The sequence below is a fragment of the Aythya ferina genome (genome assembly GCF_964211825.1).
Source record: "Aythya ferina genome assembly, chromosome: 2".
Lineage (NCBI taxonomy): Eukaryota > Metazoa > Chordata > Aves > Anseriformes > Anatidae > Aythya > Aythya ferina.
In genome coordinates, this window is record NC_140297.1 from 61,714,319 (window position 1) to 61,729,930 (window position 15,612).

General features: G+C 35.1%; 1 protein-coding gene across 8 annotated transcripts in view; it reads left to right on the plus strand.

Moving 5' to 3' along the window:
• Positions 1-15,612, plus strand: part of BBS9 (Bardet-Biedl syndrome 9) — a 320,473-nt gene that overhangs the window by 92,581 nt on the left and 212,280 nt on the right. The window contains exons 20-21 of one of the 8 annotated variants that reach the window (XR_014689911.1): positions 690-727; positions 4,765-4,904. The exons of the other annotated variants lie outside the window; for them this stretch is intronic. The gene's annotated coding sequence lies outside the window, so the exon portion shown is untranslated. The remainder of the gene's footprint in view (positions 1-689; positions 728-4,764; positions 4,905-15,612) is intronic. 8 annotated transcript variants of the gene reach the window in all.

The window sequence follows — 15,612 nt, forward strand, 5'->3', positions numbered from 1 at the left end:
GGGTCATCTTTTTAAAAATTACCATTATTTTTTTTTTTTTTTTTGTAGTTGAATGAGAAAGAGGGAAAAGATTTATTTCTAGAGGATAAATGTTTATATTTTTCAATATTAGTTAAAATTTGATTTTAGGCAAGCTCAGATTTTTCTTGGTAGATTCCTTTTGTTATTTTGTTTTGTTCTTGAATTCCCTTGTAACAAAGAAATGTTATTACAAACAAAAGTGTAGTAAAATAGTAATTACCATAGGGATCCCAACATTGTATACATTGCTTTGGAAGTGAGCACTGTGGTAGGACTTAATATTGTCTCTTTGCTGCTTGGGCGAAATGAAATTGCTTGGTAATTTCCTGTGTTAGAAAAGACCTTGTTTTCTTTTTTAAAAGTCTTTAGCATCTTCTGTCTTTGCTTGAACAAGTATTTCTAATGCAAATATTTGAAGTATTCAAAATATGGAACATCTTTTTTCACTAAAGAAGGTGTAATGAGGCTGGATAAATATAAACAGTATAAAGTCTCACTCCAAAAATTATTTAAGTTGTAGTCTTTTTGACATAGAAATTACTATTGTTGTATTTTTGAGGCTACTGCTTTTCATAGGAATTGTTAGAAAAAAAAATCATCTGTTTTTCTTTTGGGAAAGTTGTCTGATACGAGGACCATAGTTCTGTTCTTTATTTTTTTCGATGGAGAATGTATTCAGTGAAGAAATGATCCATACCCCACGGAAGTAAGTAGCATGGCTCCTGTTTGCTTCAGAGGAATTTGGATTGAACTCTGAATGTAAGTGGTGTCAAAGTTTTAGGGGCATTGTAATAAAATTGGTATGATAAGTCCTACAATTAAATACTTTCAGTGTTGGAATAAAACTTGGTTCCTTTTCCATCTAACACCACTGTCTGAGAACATCATGCCTTATGCCAAAAACTTTTATAATGAGGAGAAAAAAAAAAAAGCATATTTTTCATATTTTTTCACTGAAGTAATTGTTTTGTACAAAAGAAAGGTATTTTCTACATTGGGTTTTGCGGTCAGAAAGAAAATGTGCATGTTTTGCTTTTATAGCGTACTCCAAACCTTGTCGTCTCGAGCAGGAAAGAATTTCCAGTTAACATGAATATCTGTTTGTTTCACTCAGTCTCCAGGACTTGGGTTCTATGAGTTGCATTCTTGATCAAATAATTACTATAATTTATATATATTTCTTTTAAATGAAGCTGTAATGATATAACCTCTCCTAATTCAACCTGATGTAAAGATGTCTCATACTGCTTCCCTTATTTCCTTTCATCAGAACAGTTATACTGAAGTTATAACCTTTGTGTGAACAGGCTTTTTAACACAAATCTAACAATCACAAATGTTCAACTCATGTAGCTTCACTGCCTGTTTGATACCTATTTAAAATGTATTCTGTGTAGTTCTTTCTTTGCCAAACTACAAATTTTTATAATGAATTGCTGAACTCATTTGAATTTTATAGCTGTAGTTGACTGTAAATGTTAGTTTTCAGATCTTCAACTCAATCAAGTATAAATTGTTTGTGTGGTATGTGAGTAGAGATACAAGTCAAAGCCATTGATGCCGAGGCCAAGAAAATAAATCAAGCTGCATTTATTTCTCTTGTAAAAATAATTTCTATTTACAAACTATTTTTTTTTATATATCTTCTTGTACATGACCAAGAAGGCAGGATGTATTCAGTGCTACAATAAAGTTGCAAATGTATTGTAAGGAAACTGTAGCCTTACTTTTAATCTTCACAGTAAAGGTGAAACAGGCATTGATGTGTGCAGTGATGAAAGACTTCTTTTGTTTTTATACTCCTTTTCAGTATTTTATTCTAGAACTCATCTTTATGAATTAACCGTATATGTCAATATAGATTTGAGTTTTACAGCAGTTAACAAATAGTGACATATGGTGTTCTGTTTTGGAAGGAAAAGAAAAGCTATTTTATATATAGTAACTGTGTATATTGGTAAAAGGAAATGTCATTATTGTGATGTTTGAGTGATTTGTAGGAAGAACCTATCAACATAGCGGAAAATAAGTTTTCGATAGATGCTATTTGTGTGACTATGTACTACAATTTCTTGAGCTTTGGTTTAAAAAACAACAACAACAAAAAACAAGGCAACTGGATGTGCTGCTAGCTCTTGTTCTAAAAATGAGATGAATTTACAAATGAACAGTAGTTGAGGTTACATAGGCTTTTTCAGTTTAAAGGACTTGGAATATAAAATAAGATTGCAGCAAATTGCATGGTAGCTGCTGTAAACAGTATGTACTTTATACAATGTTCTCTTAGTAGAGACATGTTATTGCTTGAAAGTGTAAGTTAATGGTCTTTAATCTCTACAGTGTGTTTTCTGTCATATTATAGAATCATAGTTTGGCAGCTGCTGCAGGTGCTTGCCTTGAAATTATAATTTTCATGCATTGACTCTTGACATACATTATTGGGGTTTCCAGGTACAATTTGGAATTTACAATAGGGGTCATAAGAATCACTCTATTTCAACCCATGTAGATTATAACCTAGTGAATCGAAGCAGTACCAGGCATGTTTAGTTGTAAAGCATTTAAACCAGTTACTATGTTTAGAAGATAAGTGCAGTTATATTCCTCTTAGAGAAAAAAGAGAAGGGATGGATTTGAAATGTGGGGCGGAGTTCTCCTAGGGCACTGTTGCTTAGCCAATTTTAAGTTCTTGAACTGTTCAATCTTGTCTCAGATTCATGTTTTAAGTTTTTTAAAAAATATGTAATGACTGAGCAAGCTCCTATATATTGTGTTATACTACAATAAAATGTAGGAAGATTAAGACAAATGACGAAGCAAATAGGTTTGTCCTATATTCCCAAACTTGTAGTAAACCTAGGTCCCTTCCTGTTCTTTGATGCAACTGTTGCACAATACCTTAGGTCTTCCCATGTTCTAAGGCTTCTTTGTCACACCCCCTTAAAACTGCTAACCCTTTTGTGTTTTCTAATACTGAAATCTCAACTATTATCCATGGCCCCAGCAGCCCAGCACCACCAGCTGCTATTTGTGTGCAAGTTGTCAAGCCAATGCACTATTGTTGACTGGCAGTAGCCATACAGAGAAGATAGATAATGTGAAGATTCTTGACCTTGTCTCGGTGGAACTATTAATAGTGTTTGCACTCCCAGTCTGCTAAATAAATAAATAAATAAATATATATAGGAACTTAATGATTTCTGGGTCTTTGTTTCATTGTAAAATTTATTAGTGGACATTGCAAAAAACAGTTGCTAGGAGTGGGCAGACAGAACAAGTTTGACATAAGCGGTCAGCACAGTTACATAACCTTAGAAAATAAGGCTTTATAACTAGCTGGTTCCTTATTTTTTGATTGGTGACACATTTCAGCTTTTCTTTAAGGCACTTCATCATTTGAGTATGTCTTGCCATTAATAAAGAGGGCCTAACATGCTTTTCAATACAGATCTGCTAGTACTAATTGAAGCTACAATTTTCTTCCCTTTTTTCTTGTAATTCATCTATTGTGTCGTGATCATGTTATTTATATTATTACTGAAAAGCTTGTCTCACAGAAATACCTGGCTGCAAGCAGCAATAATATGGCTTTCAACGCAGTTCTCAGATACTGCTCCATAAACAATTAGTTGTCCAGTTCATTCTGCTTTCTTTGGTATATAGCCTGTGTCTGTCTTGGCTGGTCTTGGTCTTGTATCTTAAGTCTGCATATGAATTGCAGCTTGAAGAAATTAATGCATATAGGAATTTTTCGTTTAAAAATTCTTGCTTGAAATAAGGGAACAAAGTATTCAGTGTCCTTCCATTTTTGGAGAGGTGGTTGTATGTTTGTGTTTACAGGGAAAAAGAAGAATTATCTTATTTTACAGTTGTGAGGAGTTTTCGTCCTGCTGCTGCTGATCATGCATGTTGGATTCTCTTCATTCTGGTTGTGATCCAACAGGAATGTTGAAATCTTGTAAAACAGTATCTAAACTATTAAAATACTATGTGCCAGTTCTTGTCCATTTTATAATATTTTTTGATAACTATCAGGTGAAAATTAGTTTTGGGTGTAAATCATTATGACATCAGAAATAACCAGTTGAATCTGAATTGTATCTTCTGAATTGTATGATTTTCTCCTTGAAATTTTGGTACTTCAAGTGAAAACGAGTATTCCAGTTAATAGTTGACGAATATCCACATGTAAGCATGTTATGTCCTTCTTGTCCAACACATATAATCAGTTTTCAGAAAAGACAGCCGATTTAAACCAGTATTATTACAGCGAGCCTGATTTATAAGACATGGGATTTTGCCTCAATATTTAAGGGCTTGCCTTTGTGAGTGGGGACCAAGTGATATGTATTTGATTCACCGGAATTCCACGTGAGCTACATATGAATGAAATGACACGGGTACAAAGCTCCCAGATGGCAAAGTTGAGCAAAAATTGTACTAATACACCTACAGCACAACACTAATATAGTTATGTGGCTCCCAGATTGGAGATGATTCATGATTTCCCATTTTAGAACAGGAGTGGAACAGCTTTTGAACTCTCCACACCCTTTTCTGCAGACATGCTTAGACATTGAGCTTAGTGATATGGTTTAGTGAAGGACTTGTTAGTTTTACGTTAGAGGCTGGGCTAGGTGATCTTGGAGGTCTCTTCCAACCTAGACGATTCTGTGATTCTGTGCTCTTTTTCTGAGCTGTTGGGTGTTCTAACAGAATTGTCGATGCTCTCTCTTTCTTTAGGCACATGTCTCTAGGCACATGCTTTAGGTTCAATCCCAGAAACTCATGCTCAGAGGTTTCCAGAATTGACTTACCTCAAACTTGTGTCAGCATTTCCAGCTTTGCCCAGGTGCACGTACTTAGTTTCCCCACTGTTGAAGGTATGTATATTTGATACTTAAGGAAATCAAAATTAAATTCCGTGGATGAGTTTTTAAATGTGCATGTGTACACACATGCATTTTGTTGTATGGTAACATGAAACATACAAATATGTGAAAAACAGTGCAATCCTAAATGGAAGTTTCTGACTTATTTTCATCTCTTCAGTGAGAGGTTTTGATCTTGTCACTGCTTTTTGAAAGGAAACATCAATCTCCCCTCTTTGTCTTCATTCTATTAGCTTCTTTCCTTTTCTTTTTCCACTCTTGGAAATAAGATTTCCCTCAGCTACCAAAGGACTCCTCCTTTTGACTTTAGGTCTGTTATTCTTGGGACTTGATTCCAGACTCACCTTATTGAACTGACTCCCTATAATCAGTCTTTTTTTTTTTTTTTAATTATTTTGTTTTGTTTTGTTTTGTTTTAGGGAACTGGAGGTCCTCCAGGTTAGTGATCCTTGATGGTTTCAGGCTGTTAGCTGCCTGTTAGATGCAGTAATTTCTTTAGATATTTCCACAGTGATTTCGGCACAAAGATGTGGAGTATATCGAAGGCAAATACCTACATCTAGGAGGGCAGTAGAAAATTTATAGGCAGTAATACAAAAATGATACGTTTGTGTACGTGTCTGTACATACATATATATGTGTACATATGCATAATTTGTCAAACCTTTAGTCTTCAGAATTGTTCCTGAATGTATTTTCAGCATTGCATATCATAAATAAAAGCTAACATTTTGCTTCCATGATAGGTGAACCAACAGTTCTAGCACTTAATATACTAAAAAAATAAACAAACATCTTCCCATTTTTCTCTTTACCTTACATCCATCTACTGATTTAGGAAGCTGTGCTCTTAATTTCTGTTCTCTGATCTGCTACAGAGGTGTAATACCAATTAAGTATGGGCATTATTTTGGGCATTTTTATGGACAAAAAATAGGAATTTGTGTTTACTCAAATATATATTTGTACATATATTTGAGTAAACATACATACATAAATACATACATATATTTGAGTAAACACAATTTCCTATTTTTTTAAAACCATGAGTGCTGTTCATTGCAGTATTTTAACACTTGCAGTGCATAGAGCACTTCAGTTGTTGGTGATTTGTGGTTAGTAGCAACTAAAACTCATTATGCTCTATTCACTAAAACACACTTAGAGTGTCATTAAAGGTCCATTAACTCTTTGTTCAAGCCTCTTAGCTCCTTTCCTTGCTTATTAATCAGTTGATAAAAATCTCAAAACTGATCATTAGTGATTGAGTATTCACTCAAGAGTTGCACTTCTGACACACATGGCCTCAGGAACTCGACATTTTGGAAATGATTCATTGCTTGATTAGTAAGGACTTTTACCTCAAAGCAAAACCATTAGGGTTTATCATGCATGACTCAAAGGCTATATATCACACCCGCTCCTGTAATAGTCATTTTCCCCAGATAATGTCAGTGAGAACTACACCCATAGTATAAATTAGTTCTTTTTGGCTTAAATAAATATGCTGTTCTTTGGAGGAGTTATATTTAACTTCTCGTTTTATTGCTGTTTCTGCTAAATGTAGGTGGTTGTAGTTGGCTCTCCTCTCCTCTCCTCTCCTCTCCTCTCCTCTCCTCTCCTCTCCTCTCCTCTCCTCTCCTCTCCTCTCCTCTCCTCTCCTCTCCTCTCCTCTCCTCTCCTCTCCTCTCCTCTCCTCTCCTCTCCTCTCCTCTCCTCTCCTCTCCTCTCCTCTCCTCTCCTCTCCTCTCCTCTCCTCTCCTCTCCTCTCCTCTCCTCTCCTCTCCTCTCCTCTCCTCTCCTCTCCACAGCCACTAAAAGTAACTTATTGGCTATTACTTATAATACAAATTCTCTATTTTACTTATTTATCTTTAATATTGGAATACTTACAAGGTCATCAAAGCCCCTTTTTATTTGAAGATGTATTCCAAAACTGTCTGAACGTAGTTAGCTTGGGAAGCATATATTGAGATTGCTGGCACAACTCTTCTGTATGAGTCTACTTGCTCCAGCGAGGGATAGTCTTCTCTTAAGATCAACCAATTTGTGGGACAAACAGGTAAAACTGATGCTCGTATCTTTAGCAATGCATAATGCATGAGGGATCTCTGTAGGGACTAAAATAACTTGTGGGTCTTTGAGTGAAAATGGAACAGTTTGGCTGCAATTCCCAGAGAAAGGAATAGTGATACGTCTTATTAATTTGAAAGAAATCTTTCTCATCTTTTCTTCTGAAATACAGTGTATCAGATACCTGTACTGAAGCTTAAATTATTGCTAGGCTCTCATAGGGAAAAATATTCTCCATAGACAAGAGAGAAAATGATAAGCAGTAGCGGAAACAAAACTAGAATAATAAAAAAAAAAACAAACCACACATACAGTGTTCATAGAAGGATGGAAAACCCTACTATTTCATGCTCCTTAGAAAGTTTTTCTGGGTCAGCCCTGTAATTATGCAGTATAACAGCAATATAGTTGAGAACAACTAGGGAGTGTAGGTGATGAAAGATATGATGGCTTTGCAGTTTGCATACATGATCTTTGTGAAATAGCCCATTACAGTTTGGTGACCCAGATGTGATTAACTGTTAGGCAAATACCAAACTATTATCAGTTTTGGTTAATTTCTGCGCACAGTACTAAGAATGCTTTTGGCAGCTTCTGATATATTTTTTACAGTTTTATTTTGAATGACTATTATACTTGTGTTTACCAGCATGTGCACAGGTGCTGTGCCTTCAGGTAGCTGAAATAACATATCAAACTAGATCATCTTCTGGTGTAGCTCGCAATGAGTTATACTTATTCTGTTATAATAAGTTATTCTTATTCTATACTGATACTGATTTCTTTGAATTATGGAATATGATAATTGTGCATTGTGGTTGGATGACAAGTATATGTTGCTTTAAAATTCATGCCAAGTAAATATTTCAGAAACTTTAATACTCTGATGTAGTGAAATATCAGAGTTCTTTATGCTTCATCATATCAATTTATATGTTTGTTATTACTAATGATTGACTACTCAAAAGAGGGAGGGATACGGAAGTACTGTGTAATTTAATAGCATTTTACTCCAAATTCTGACTTAAACACACACATGCACACTACCAATAACAGGAAAAACAAACAGCAAAACCTCCTAAAGAAAGCTGGGAGTTAACTGGTTGGTAGCTGATCTGACTACTGTATATACTCATCTAATGCTTGAAGATCTTGGTGTGGGTTAAGTATTGAACTGGAGTTGGTTGCTGTCCTATATTTTAGTGCAAACCCAGGAAGACTAAGTTGTTTTGTCTGTGAACTGATTCTGAAATCACTTTACATCAAGCCCTACAACCACTTATTCCTATTAACACGAAGAAACTGAGCATCTAAATCACAGTTCTGTTGATCTTGGGCACTCTTAAAGGTGTAACATTTAACTTAGCCACTGATGATAGCTGGCCCAAAATGACTTATATGAGTCACCTGATGGGCTGATGTCTGAGCTTGGAGTAGACACATGACACTGTGTCATGACAACTTGCTCATCACAGTTCTTGGCTCTGTCTGGTGCATCTAATGCTGCTTATGTGTTCATTGCACTCTCCTGATCAGTTGAGTTAGCATTCTGACTGGTGTCACTTACCAGAGGAAGTATAGTAGTGGGCTTTGGGTTATTGGAGAAAAAAATAATAATTCTAATTGTAAATATATATATATAAATAATTAAAAATCTAATTTGTATAAACACTTTATTAAAACAAAAATGTTCTGTTTCTTTGTCTTGGATATTCCTTTCAGTCAGCACAATCTCAGCTCAGCTGCTGCTCTAGTTACCACCTCTGTGAGGAAAAATGTAACTTGTGTGGTCATTTTCCCAATTTAGATCTTTTTAGTAAAAGGTAAAGTTTATATTGGAGCTGAAGTGCTGGTTAAATCTGTAAATTGACAAAAACAAAGGGGAATAGAACTCTTTTCTCTATATATTCTTGCCAGTTGGCATCTCAGATCTGTTTTATGTTTCAGTTGTGCTTAGCTACTACCTTCCAGTTAGTATTTAGTTAGTATTTATACATTGTGAGGCCTTTAATTATTCTATTGTGGATAATTTAAACCAGTATGGAAAAGGTGGTTAATGCAAGAAAAGTTGGTGTAATGAGCTGAGAAGGTCAGAAGTCAGGAAGCAAGAGGATAGCAATGATAAGTATCATTACTTTGTAGTTACTATTTTAAGGTTTTTGTGAAATGAAATGCTCCATCCCTTCTGCTTACCTTGAGTTCTTTGAAGTTTTGTGGTTGCCAGTTTCTCGGTATAGTATTGGTAATGTAGAGTGGATACAGCGTTGGAGTTACTTAGATGTAAAGTTAAATATCTGCTTGAGCCCATTGTTGGATGGAGGGTGAGTGCGTTCAGATCTTGAGGTAGTAGGCTTTGACTGCAAATTCTTCTATATCTTTTTTTTTTTTCCTTCTTCCCAAAAAGCCTTCTGGTCAACCTAGAGAATATTATGCATGAGTACTGAAGACTGTGCTTGCCAGTTCAAATTCCTATGACATGGGACGGAAAGGTGGAAAAAAAGACATTATGTTTCAAAGAAACTGGATGTCTTAAAGTGTATTTTTAAAAAGATTGTTCCTTTTCCCTTTGGGAAATTTGAAAGCATTTGGTATGGATAACATTTTTATCTTGTTCGTTGTTTATACTCTTTATGCCAATCGACTTAGAAAAAGGAACACCTATTAAAGGCCTCTGAATTTGTAGTCTTTCATGTTACAATGCGTCTATTTACTGCTGTCAGTAGGCTCGTAATATATTTAGCTTGAAGAGGTTAACAAGCATACCTTGGAGTGTTACTTTTATTTTCTGTTCTGTGACACTTAGCAAAATCCCATTATACAATTGAGTAGTATTATAATGTTAAAATGTTAATTTGTTCTGCATTCCGTTAAAATTGGATTTTTTTTCTTGTGCATTGGCCCATGCGTTTTGTATAAAACCTATAATTTAAACACTGCACCATAGAAATGTCCTAAATTAGTAACCTTTTGCCTTTGCTACCTTAATTACATCTCATTATTTAGTACTTAAAGAGCAACCTCTAGCTATTGGTTAAATATTTGCTAGCTAATTAGATTTGTCATGTTAAAGAAAACAGTAGCCTTTGCCTCTGTCCTAATTTGAATGGGGCTTCAGAGTTTTGAGAAAACTTTCTTCCATACTTTTCTGGAGGAAAAATGAACTTTTTGCATTTTCCTTTTTTTTTTTTTTTTTTTTTCTTTCTTTTTTTCTTTCCCCATTTCTTTTTAACGAGCATGTAACCATCCATTATCTGTCTATTACATTTCAGTAGACAATTGCCAGTCTGTCTTAAGATATATATTTTAGAAAAGGTTGTTCTGTCTCAGTATATTATTGTATGTCTTCTAGGTACATTTATTCCTTTCAGCTTTTATGAGTATCGGATACACTCAATTTCTTTTCTTTTTATTGTAGAAACAAATATGAAGCAGATTAGTTGCTGGCTACTAATAGCTGTCTTTCAGACTTTTTTTATACCTCTTCCCAGAAACAAGTCTGTGATGTTTGAGCAAATTCATAAGGAATATGATTCATTAAAACATCTGCTAAACCGTGTTTTCTGATAAATGTAAGGATTGTCTTTCTCTCTCTCTCTCTCTTTTTTTTTTTTTTTAATTTTATATGGACATTCTATGCTACAGAAGTTATGAACAGTTTATAGCTTGACTTAATCTTCAATGTTTTATCCAAATGTACTGGCTTGTATTATTTTTGCATTTTATTTTACTTTTTTCATTTTCTCCGTTGTATAAAAGCATGTGAATGGATTGTGGTTCATAATTGCAACTAGTAAGAATTCTGTGATGTGAAATTACCTCTAATTTGCAAAAGATATCTTGCATCATTTCCTGCCTTTCTTTTCTTCTGAGATCCACAGTAGTGGAAACTTGTCTACAATAGTTTTTCTGTCTGACTCGACTCCTAGCCAGTCATTCACATCAGTACGTAACTACTGTTCCCCTTGTATAGTTCTCAATCTGTTGCCTCACACTCTCCATTTGCTTTTGGAAGCCTAGTGTCTCCAATTAGTTTGTTCACCTATTCTTCATATATATATTTTGTTGCACTTCAGATTAAAAAAGAGTGGCATGGTTGCAAACTGAAGTACAACTCTCCATTTGTGTTTATTGTTGTAACATCACCGACCTTTTATTTTTAAAAAAACATTGGAGACAAATGGAGAAAAATGTGTTAATACAAGTTTTCAACTTGCTCATGTATTTTTCTTCTGTCGGAAGAACAGAGAAACATTTGATCTCTAGTGTATTAACTTGGTTACTATGAAAAATAATGTCATTTTGAAATCTTTTTTTTTTTTTTTTTTCTTCTTCGTTTTTATTTCTCCCATTGGAAGTGTAGGGGGGAAGAAGGATGTAGTGGCAGGGAATGCCAACAGTGCAATTCCAGAGAAACAGGTTGGCCTGACCAGTTTTGGGCTAAGTACATTAACCTTTGAAGTAGTTAGTTTCTCTAAAAACTTTTTTCATGTTTCCTGTTTCCTTTGTCACTGTATAGATTCTATATTGCTGGAAGCTTTGAAGCCATTAATTTACTATTCATGTGAGGGTATTGACTGTATTTATTCTTATTTTCAAATTCAACAAGGCAATCTGTAAAGGTAATGATTATCCAAGAGGCTCCGTTGTTCTTCGGGAAAAAAAATAATCTATGGAAACCTTTTCCTGAGAGGAGTTCTTGAGATTTATGTGGATTACAGAGTATTAAGAAGGGCCATTCCTTAATTTTCTTTCCAAGCTAAAATGCCAAGACACAATTTTAGCAGGTATTAGTAAAAATTGAGAAGTATGTTTTGTGTTCTGGGACTGGTGCCAACATCTGTATTTGCAATTCCCAAGACAGGTCTAAGAGTGAAAGCTTTTCCTCATTGCCCTCAGAAGACTTCTAGAAACAAGCCTGTGACATTTCTGTTCCATTGCATCTGTGTTATTTACTTCCCCTTTAAATTATTTTCTTTAGAAGTTTATGGTCAATCCAAAGAGTGGGGAAAAATGTCACAACCCTTTGTTTTGATCACAGGTGCATTTTTCTAGTAGGAAGGTGCGTTTAATTTGACATGTGGGATGTTTGGGTGATTCTGCAGCAGATCCTGAGCCAGAATAAATTATCACAGGAGTTAATAGTTTTGACTCTGGGGTCTGTTCTTTAGCCTGGGTAAGTTTCTTCAGGTTCTTCTAGTGAAAGAAATGAGGCTGCAAATTTTTCAATTTCATACGTGCAGCAAATTGTCAGGATTTTTTTTTTTTTCTGAAGGGACCCAGTCTCGTCTTACTTTAGGCAGGTGTTATAACAATTTACATTGTCTTTTGACTTTCTACTATTATTTTGAACAGAGTGATCAAATGGAGGGAATAAAGTTTCTAGGCATATGTTGCTTTTTAAAAAATAATGTCCTTATCAGGTGTAGAATTTTTAAAATGAAGGAGAAAGATTTTCCAGTCTGTGTTCTAGAAGCCTCCTCAGTGCCTTACTGAGATCTTAATTTGTTGTAGTTTTATTATGAGCAGTAGTGAGCACTCTGTAATCCTGTTTGATGTAGGACTGTTGCAGGTGCTCTTTTAAACTGGGACACTTATCGGAACAACAAAATATGGGTTTAAATATGTAAACACTGTTTTTAAAAATCTGAAGTGGCAGTGTGTGCTCCAAAACAGTGTATTTTTACAAGAAATAATATTTCTTTTTAGGCTTTTTTGTTAACATTTGTATTACATATGGGACAATGTTTCTTTCAGTTTAAAAATGGATTGTTCCAGCAGAGTGCAGCAAAAGACAAATATTGTAAATATATTTACTCCTGTCAAGAGTTGGTATGCCAAAAAGTGTGTGTGTGTGTGTAGAACTTAGATAAAAGGAGCTCATAATTTATAAAATACCAAATAAAATGTGGAGAATCTGCATAAGCAGATTGCACTTAAGTAAGTTATTTCTGCAGGTTTTTCCTTCTGCAACTCTTCGGTAGAGTTTGCTAGGAAAATAGTTAAAGAAGTGTTAATATATAGTGAATTATATATAATGTCTATAAACATTTTTCAAACAGTGATAAATAGAAGCAGAACTTTGAATTGTAGATAGCTAAATGTTGTTGGTTAGTAATTTTTCTGAGGCTGGACTGCAAGCACGTGGAAGAATTGAGATTACAATTCAGGCGTTTTTCCTTTCTTCCCCATACTTGGGCAATTAGACTGCTCTGCCTTTCATGATTTTAGCTACTGTATTTTTTTCCCCTACTTAACTGCTTGGAATTTAGTGAGTCTTATTTTTGGCCTTTGTTTCACCATAACATGCAAAAAATTCCTTTAGAGTTTTGAAGCCTTACTTTAAATTACACAGTTAAGAAAAGATTATATAGTTACCTTCTCCCCCAGAAATGTAAATAAGAGTAAGTGTGAGAATATTTGGTTCTGGATAATATACACAATTTGAATCAGCCTTCTAGTTTATTGTTGGGAAAAATTTCCAGTGATACAAAAGGATTCTTGCATGTTCCTTAAACATCTGCACGTCTAAAGTCACTTTAAGCTATTTTTTCTTTATGTAGGCATAGCTCTGTTAGATATTAGCAATTAAAGAATACTGAAGAGACCACTGAGAAGTATAGTTATTTTTATTATAATGCTAAAGCCCATAGTAATTTTCAGAAGCTGAAAAGAGAATACCTAGTCTTTAAAGCATGTGTTAATGTATGAGATACTTAGCAAAGAAAAGGTTAATAGAAGTACATATAAAAATTCAGATTAAAAATTGTTTATGTAAAATTTTTCTTAAGAAATCTCAAAAGAATGAAATTTTCCTTAATACATCTGTTAAAATTAATATAATTTGAATCAAGCCATACATTTTTACTGATAGTTTCTAATGTTATTTACATGTCATAATCTGGATTTAAAGCCCTAAGTATGCTTATGTTTTCACTCTTTGCATTGCAGCCTGATCCTGGGTTTCAAAATGCCTTGCACTGCCAAAGTTGAAGGGAAGTGTTCCCAGGCGAGTTCGTTCTCAGCTCATTAATCAACATGAACAGGTCAAATGTGAGACTGAGGGTGTGCAACACTGGGATTCCCATCCAGTCGCTTGTATGCACTGTTGTATCCCCACAACATGTCCTCCCATCCTTCAGCAGGTCCCCTTCCCCTCTGGCCAAGATGAGTCCTTTCCCTGGTGCCACTGCTTGCTGCTCTAGCCCATTCCTCCTCCTCCCTGCTGGTCAGATATGAACAGTTCTCTAGGGCACTAACATTGCCATGCTGAAGGGAAAGGGATGCTGGTTTGGAGAGTAATCACCCTAGGCCTTGTAGGAGGCTATTTTAGCATTTTAGTCTGATAAAACCAACAGCTCTCCAATTTTCCACATGCTCTTGGTTCTAGAAGCTGTTGGTAATAGCCTCTGGTATATGTTGAATGAGGATTTTCTTCTACTGTGACCTGAACTCTCTCAGATGGCAATAAATAAAGCTCCTTTTTTTAGGTTGAAAATACCACTGTTTGGTTCTGATCAGAATCTATAATACACAGTGAAGTAGCTCGAAATTTCTGGAGTACCTTTAGACTCCAGTTAGGATCTAGGCACCCTGTGTATTGGATGCTATGTCAATTGAAAATAAGCCTTTTCTTCTCCCTCCTTCTTCCCTCCCCCCCCCCCCCCGCCCCCCCCAATTTTTTTTTTCCACCTGAAGTTCTTGCCATTTCAGTACACCAAATCTGAACCAAGATTTCAATTTAACTTGTCTGACCTAAGAATGAAGGTCAGAGTGATGAGGACATAGGAATCTTTAGAGATGCGGTTACACAATATGATGATTCTGGGTTCATCTCTTGACTTTTCTGATATTGTTTATTTTGTTTAAATTATTGGATCTGTCTCAGTCTGTAGTCTGCAGGGAATTAGTTACATTTACCATATCAGAAAATCTTAACAGAGCCAGAGCTGTGTTAAGCTCATCTAATAGTTTTGTTGTTTTCCTCCTTGCCTCGGTTTTGTAAAGACTTTATTTGCAAGAATACAAAGGGGAATACTCACTAATCACTCACTAATGAGAAAATGTGATTATTGGAGTAGTCATTATTCTTGTGAAAGTGATGCTTAGTTTTACAGAGCACATTATTAGTGTTGATGAACTAAAGAGATCAACGAATATAGGCTATAATGATCATGAAGAAGAGTTTAAAACTCTCTCCAATTATTGTTGAACATGTGACAGTGACTAATTTTAGGGCTGCAGTATTAATTATCTAAACATTCCTTTGTGGTAGCACAGTGTGGCCACTCTCAAGTTGGAACCTTTCTGTGCAGGCACAGCCCAACTTTGCCTTCTGGCAGGCCCAGACATATATCTGCCAGCTGAGTGGGATTGCTGTGTATGTGGTTTTTATCCATATTTTTTTACCGGCCAATTGCTTCATGTTTGCTGCTAGCAAGACCACGCTAGCTCTGAAAAGAGCTTGAAAGTCTCGCAGAGTATACTTATGGCTGAGAGGAAAGGAGGTGAGATTGCAGATATTTAATAGTAATAATAAAATAAAAAACAACAACAACAACAGCAAAAAAAACACTGAACGTCAAGGTAGAATCATAAAAGCTCTTTGGGTTGAGGAGACTTTGAGTTG